The sequence below is a fragment of the Lithobates pipiens genome, unplaced genomic scaffold, assembly GCF_037356315.1.
Source record: "Lithobates pipiens isolate NorthernLeopardFrog02 unplaced genomic scaffold, aLitPip1_a1.2 Scaffold_25, whole genome shotgun sequence".
NCBI lineage: Eukaryota > Metazoa > Chordata > Amphibia > Anura > Ranidae > Lithobates > Lithobates pipiens.
In genome coordinates, this window is record NW_027507787.1 from 238,305,781 (window position 1) to 238,312,984 (window position 7,204).

The 7,204-nt window shown below is 48.8% G+C and overlaps 2 non-coding genes across 2 annotated transcripts; both read right to left on the reverse strand.

Annotated features, from left to right (window-relative positions):
* Positions 1-4,634: 4,634 nt before the first annotated feature.
* Positions 4,635-4,706, reverse strand: TRNAG-UCC (transfer RNA glycine (anticodon UCC)). Its single transcript has one exon. It is a non-coding gene; the product is annotated as a tRNA-Gly (tRNA).
* Positions 4,707-6,427: 1,721 nt separating this feature from the next.
* Positions 6,428-6,499, reverse strand: TRNAE-UUC (transfer RNA glutamic acid (anticodon UUC)). Its single transcript has one exon. It is a non-coding gene; the product is annotated as a tRNA-Glu (tRNA).
* Positions 6,500-7,204: the final 705 nt, after the last annotated feature.

The following is a 7,204-nucleotide window of genomic DNA, read 5'->3' on the forward strand; positions in this document are numbered from 1 at the left end:
GTTCCGCCTATCACGGACATCCGCTCATCCTCGTACTACGGACGAGGATGAGAGGATGTCCGTGATAGGCGGAACACAGACTGCTGGGAAATTGAGTGTTCCGCCTATCACAGGCGGAGGCGCGGCTTTTGAAAGGTAGAATGGCCGCCGAGGCGCCGATGAAGAGCGGCGATCCTGGAAGGACGGAGGCTCGGCTCGGCACGGGACGGAGGCTCGGGACACAGGTAGGCTGGACACACAAGGCTGCACGGACACACACACAGGGATGGATGGATGGACACACACACAGGGATGGATGGATGGACACACACACAGGGATGGATGGATGGACACACACACAGGGATAGATGGATGGACACACACACAGGGATGGATGGACACACACACAGGGATGGACGGACACACACACAGGGATGGATGGATGGACACACACACAGGGATGGATGGATGGACACACACACAGGGATGGATGGATGGACACACACACAGGGATGGATGGATGGACACACACACAGGGATGGATGGACACACACACAGGGATGGATGGATGGACACACACACAGGGATGGATGAACACACACAGGGATGGACGGACACACACACAAGGCTGCACGGACACACACACAGGGATGGATGGATGGACACACACACAGGGATGGATGGATGGACACACACACAGGGATGGATGGATGGACACACACACAGGGATGGATGGATGGACACACACACAGGGATGGATGGATGGACACACACACACAGGGATGGATGGACACACACACAGGGATGGACGGACACACACACAAGGCTGCACGGACACACACACAGGGATGGATGGATGGACACACACACAGGGATGGATGGATGGACACACACACAGGGATGGATGGATGGACACACACACAGGGATGGATGGATGGACACACACACAGGGATGGACGGACACACACACAGGGATGGACGGACACACACACAGGGATGGACGGACACACACACAGGGATGGATGGACACACACACAGGGATGGACGGACACACACACAGGGATGGACGGACACACAGGGATGGACGGACACACAGGGATGGACAGGCATGTCTCACCCTCGGCTTATACACGAGTCAATAAGTTTTCCAGTTTTTTTGGGGTAAATTGGGGGCCTCGGCTTATATTCGGGTCGGCCTATACTCGAGTATATACGGTACTCTGTGCTGCGATTTACTTTGGAATAAGTGATACTATATATTTGTGTGTTATGGGACAATAGTTCTGTTGACCTGGGGGTCCCCGAGGACTTCCCTTCACTTGCAGGGCTTTCCTCTCACTTCCTGTTTGGCTATGGGACAGGAAGTGAAGGGAAGTCTCTGCAATGGGACACAGATGGCAAAAAAAAAACTGACAGGGGTTATAACCCTCCCTTATTCCAACATAAGAAAAAAACGTTTTGCATATAGTTCTACTTTAACCACTTGGCGACCAGCCGCTGCGGCAGAATGGCACGGCTTGGCGAAGCAACGTTATATTACGAGGCTTCACCCTGAGGCCACTAGGGGCGCCCCCCCCCGAGCCGATGCGAGTGCCCGGCAGTCACGATCACCACTGAGCTCTCACGATCGCTGCTGACACATAGAGTGTTCTGGCAGATAGTGTCCTGCCATCATATAGCGTCCGCCCCGTACTGCGCATGCGCAGTACGGGGCAGAAGAAGCTTCGGAAAATTTCTGAAGCTGAACGGCGCCTGCGCCGTGAGTGGAGGTGGTAGCCCCATCATCCAAGCGGACATAGGGTTGTGAAAATTAGACGCCCCCTCGCGGGCGAGCTTCGCCCGCCACGCTTCAGGCTCGGCCTCGCTGCACTCGGCTCTTTCTTATTCCTACTCTATGTCCACTTGGATGGTGGGGCTAGAACCTGGACTCACGGTGCAGGCGCCGTTCATCCTCGGCTATTTTTGGAATCTGTGTTGCTGTGTACTGCGCATGCACATTACACAGCGGACACTATCTGATGGAGGACCTTATATGATGGGACACCGGGATCCGGGTGTGTAAACACACCGTTTCTGGGTTCTCTGAGGGGAGAACAGACAGATCGTCTGTTCATACACAGTATGAATAGCGATCTGTCATCTCCCATAGTCAGTCCCCTCCCCACTTCAGTTAGAATCGCCTCCCAGGGAACACAAACCCTTCATCGCCCCCCAGTGGTAACCCCTTTCCTGCCAGTGACATTTTTACAGTAATCAATGCTTTTTTTTATAGCATTGATCGCTATATTAATGCCAATGGTTTCAAAAATGTGTCAAAATTGTCTGATGTGTCTGTCATAATGCCGCAGTCCCAATAAAAATCGCACATTGCTACCATTACTAGTAAAAAAAAAGAATAAAAATGACATAAAAATAACCCCTATTTTGCAGACCCTATAACTTTTGCGCAAACCAATTATACGCTTATCGCGATTCTTTTATTTTTTATTTTACCAAAAATATGTAGAAGAATACGTATCGACCTAAACTGAGGAAAAAAATAGTTTTATATATTTTTGGGGGATATTTATTATAGCGAAAAGTAAAAAATATTGCTTTTTTTTTTTTTTCTTTTTTTTAATTGCCGCTCTTTTTTTTTGTTTATAGTACAAAAAATAAAAACCGCAGAGGTGATCAAATACCACCAAAAGAAAGCTCTATTTATGGGGAAAAAAGGATGCCAATTTTGTTTGGGTACAATGTTGCACGACCGCGCAATTGGCAGTTAAAGCGACGCAGTGCCGAATCGCAAAAAAAGTGCTCCGGTCAGGAAGGGGGTACATTCCGGTTAACTAGTCTTGACACCCATGCTGCACCGACGCTGGCAAACCTGTGTATAAACAGGTTTATGCTTACCAATATTCAGCCCGCTGTATGGATGAAATCACCGGGTGACGTCACTGCTCCCAGAATTCCCAGCTGTCAGCTGTCCCTGCTCTCCCCTGCAGCTGCTGGCTGACGCAGAGGATCACATGACCAGACCGCAGTGGTCTGAAAATAGGTACCTTTCTTACAAAGGGTAGTCAGCATAGGTGTTAGGAGGGGGCATTTTGACCACTTGCCGACCAGCACTTGTGTATATACACTGCGGCGGGATGGCGCGTGCAGGCAAAAATCACATACATGTACTGTATGTAATTTTGCCTGTTCCGATTTAGGGGTGTGTTGAGCACTTCCCCTGCGACCGGGATTGCAGATTCTGGTACTCCGGGGGGGGGGGGGGGGGAACAGTGGTCATGTGGGCGCATAACGCTCACATGATCACAATATCAATAAAGCTGTTATGAACAGATTCATTCATAACAGCTGTGTTTCCTATGCTGTGATTGGCCCCACAGCTATCACATGGCAACTGGGCCAGTCACAGCACCCGGTACTATGTGATTAGCTGTAGCCAATCACAGATCACTAGTAATCACAGCTGTCGTGAATGTAACACATTCATGACAGTACAAAACATTGCTATTACAATTATCTCCATTGTAACAGCAAGAAAAGTGTGAAAAAAAATCACCCCCCCCCCCCATAACCCAGAGTAGTACAGTGTTACTATGGAGACATGGAGCGACTCTAATGAAAGTATGTAAGAAGAAATAAATAAATATATATATATATACAAAGTAAAATGTTAAAAAAATTATTAAAAATTTTCAAATAATTAAAAATTTTATAAAAAAAAATGATATTTTGTTGAACATATTGTCGCCAGTCAGTATACCTGGAAGTGGTGAAGACTTAGTTGGGTTTCCACTGGAATTCTACTCTAAATCTTACAACATCGTTTTCTTGGCTGTAGCTATAGAAGGAAATCTCTTTACATTGTGATGTCATAGAAAGCATTTTCATTTTCTATATGGCTCTGGCGACTTCCCGCTTTATAGGGTTTGGGTAATCGGCAGCGCACTATTTCTGTATTCTCCAGCTACACCGCGCCCTCAATACACCAACATTGTTCTGCATCACCATTTCACTGCATTCGTGGATTTGGCCTTCCCGTCCATCAAAAATGAAATTAAACATCAATCTGTCAAATAATCAACATATAAAACGCAAGACAGCTGCACACAGACTCCATATTATTGTTTGTTTATTTATTGTACTAAATACAGACACGCACATGGACTTCAACGGCATCCCAGTCTTAGTCCGGAGGGTTCAATATTGAGTTGGCCCTTTGCAGCTTCATCTCTTCTGGGAAGGCCGTCCACAAGGTTTAGAGGTGCATTTGTGAGGTCAGGCACTGATGTTGGACAAGAAGGCCCGGCTCGTGTCTCCCCTCTAATTCATCCCAAAGGTGTTCTAGCAGATTGAGGTCAGGACTCGAGTTCCTTCACCCCAAACTCGCTCCTCCATGTCTTTATGGACATTGCTTTGTACGCTGGTCCACATCATTTGGTGGAGGGGGGATTATGGTGTGGGGGGTTGTTTTTCAGACGTTGGGCTTGGCCCCTTAGTTCCAGTGGAGGGAAATCTTAAGGCGTCAGCATACCAAGACATTTTGGAGAATTCCACCACCCCAAACTCGCTCGTCCATGTCTTTATGGACCTTGCCTTGAAGATATCATGGGAAGTTGGGGGGGTGGGTGACACCAGCTGAGGCAGGCATCTTGTGAGATTGTGTTGGCCGGGGATCGAACCCGGGTCAACTGCTTGGAAAGCAGCTATGCTCACCACTGCACCACCAACACAAAGTAACATGTTTTTGGAGTGTGGGAGGAAACCGGAGCACCCGGAGGAAACCCACACAAGCACAGGGAGAACATGCAAACTCCATGCAGATAGTGTCCTGGTCAGGATTTGAACCATGGACCCCAGTGTTGCAAGGCTAACCAATAAGCCTCTGTGCTGCCCACATGCGGCCTCTGTTCTCTAAGGCCCGCCCCCGCTGAGCGGGGTAAATCAGTGATGTCCACTCAAACCACTTACGAGGTGAAACAGCCATCTTGGGCATACTGAATGGAGCCATTTAACCTACCAGCATGTCTTTGGACTGTAGGAGGAAACCCACACAAGCACATGGAGAACATGCAGGCTCCATGCAGACAGTGTCTTGGTCAGGAGATGAACCAAACACCTCAGTGCTGCAAGGCAGAAGTGCTAACTACTAAGCCTCTGTGCTGGCCGATCTTAAAGAAGAACTTCTCCTATAAGTGGAAGTTACGCTTTTCCTCTTCTTCCTCCTTCAGCTTTCATTTTCCTAAAGGAGCTGGAGATACAGGTCCATATTGTAGAGTTATGAATCTTTGATATTCTGTCCTGTAGGTGGAGACTCTGAACGGTTCTCTTTCCATCCACGCTACTCATGAGCCGTCCATATTTGCCCTTCATTCTCCTTGGGTGACGATATTCTTCGGTGACCTAGAGATGCAGATCCTTTTTGTAGAGTGACCTGGAGCTACAGAATCCTTCAGCTGTTGTCGGCCTCAGTGGCCTTCAATATTGGTGATGTCCTTTGTGTGGAATGGGATAAATACATGTCCTCTGGTCTGTATAGTGTCTCTACTCCATGGATAGGATCTGTCTTATGTAAGAGGACATGAGCTAGCCATGGGGGTGACCTGAAATGTAGACAGGCAGGGACAGGACAACTCATTTATATGTGGAAGCCTGGCTCTTCATAGACGGTAGAGAGTCCATTCCCAGTATGGTGGATTGGGCAACAAGAATGCCCTGATGGTCCATCACCATTGTCTACGGTTGTCTGTGGAGCTGCTACCAGATCCACCTACTGTGCTCGGGTCTGCTGGCCGGCCTCTGCTGCTTTTATGATGCTGAATGGTGACCACTTGAATGAGGAACCAGCGCTGCTTCTTTCACACTCACCTAAAAGGTATTTCCGCTTTTTGTAGCCATATTGGGATAACACCAACTTTATATCTCTTACATGTTCTCATTTACAGAGTAAAATATAATAAAAAATGTGTGAGGTTTGCTGCTCACCTTTAAAGAGGAAATCGAGTGGCTCCACAAATCTGATACCAGAACCCCAGCCAAGCACGCAACCTGGCAGGCCAGGAAAGGGGGGGGGGGGTGAGCGTGCACCCCCTCCACTCCTAAGCCATAGCAGGCTACAATGTCCATAAAGACATGGGTGAGAGAGTTTTGGGTGGAGGAACTTGACTGGCCTGCACCCGATAGGGTTGAATTAGAGCGGAGACTGCGAGCCAGGCCTTCTCCTCCAACATCAGTGCTTTGACCTCACAAGTGTGCTTCTGGAAGAATGGTCAAGCATTCCCATAGACACCCTCCTAAACCTTGTGGACGGCCTTCCCAGAAGAGTTGAAGCGGTTATATCCAAAAGACCTGGCTAAAACCTTTGCACAGTACTGAAGAGAGAACATTGTATATACAGATATCATGGGAAGTTGGGGGGTGGGTGACACCAGCTGAGGCAGCCATCTTGTGAGATTGTGTTGGCCGGGGATCGAACCCGGGTCAACTGCTTGAAAAGCAGCTATGCTCACCACTGCACCACCAACACAAAGTAGCATGTTTTTGGAGTGTGGGAGGAAACCGGAGTACCCGGAGGAAACCCACGCAAGCACAGGGAGAACATGCAAACTCCATGCAGATAGTGTCCTGGTCAGGATTTGAACCATGGACCCCAGTGCTGCAAGGCTCACCACTAAGCCTCTGTGCTGCCCACATGCGGCCTCTGTACGTGGCCTACAATATTGGTGATGTCCTTTGTGTGGAATGGGATAAATACACGTCCTCTGGTCTGTATAGTGTCTCTACTCCATGGATAGGCTCTGTCTTATGTAAGAGGACATGAGCTAGCCATGGGGGTGACCTGAAATGTAGACAGGCAGGGACAGGACAACTCATTTAAATGTGGAAGCCTGGCTCTTCATTCTTCTAGGAACAGCCAATTGTCTTGTCTCTCACTACCCCCTCTCTTCCTACACCCCCCTCCCCCACTTCTTATACCCCCCTCCCCCACTTCTTACACCCCCTCCCCCTTCTCTCACTACCCCCTCTGTTCCTACACCCCCCCACTTCTTACACCCCTCTCCCACTACCCCCTCCCCCTCTCTTCCTACTCCCCTTTCCTACACCCCCCTCCCCAACCTCTCACTACCCCCCACTTCTTACACCTCCTCCTTGTCTACTTATTTTAATTCCCAGCATGGATTTCCTTTTCTGGTAATACAGCACCACTCAACGTTGGAAATTGTCCATAGAT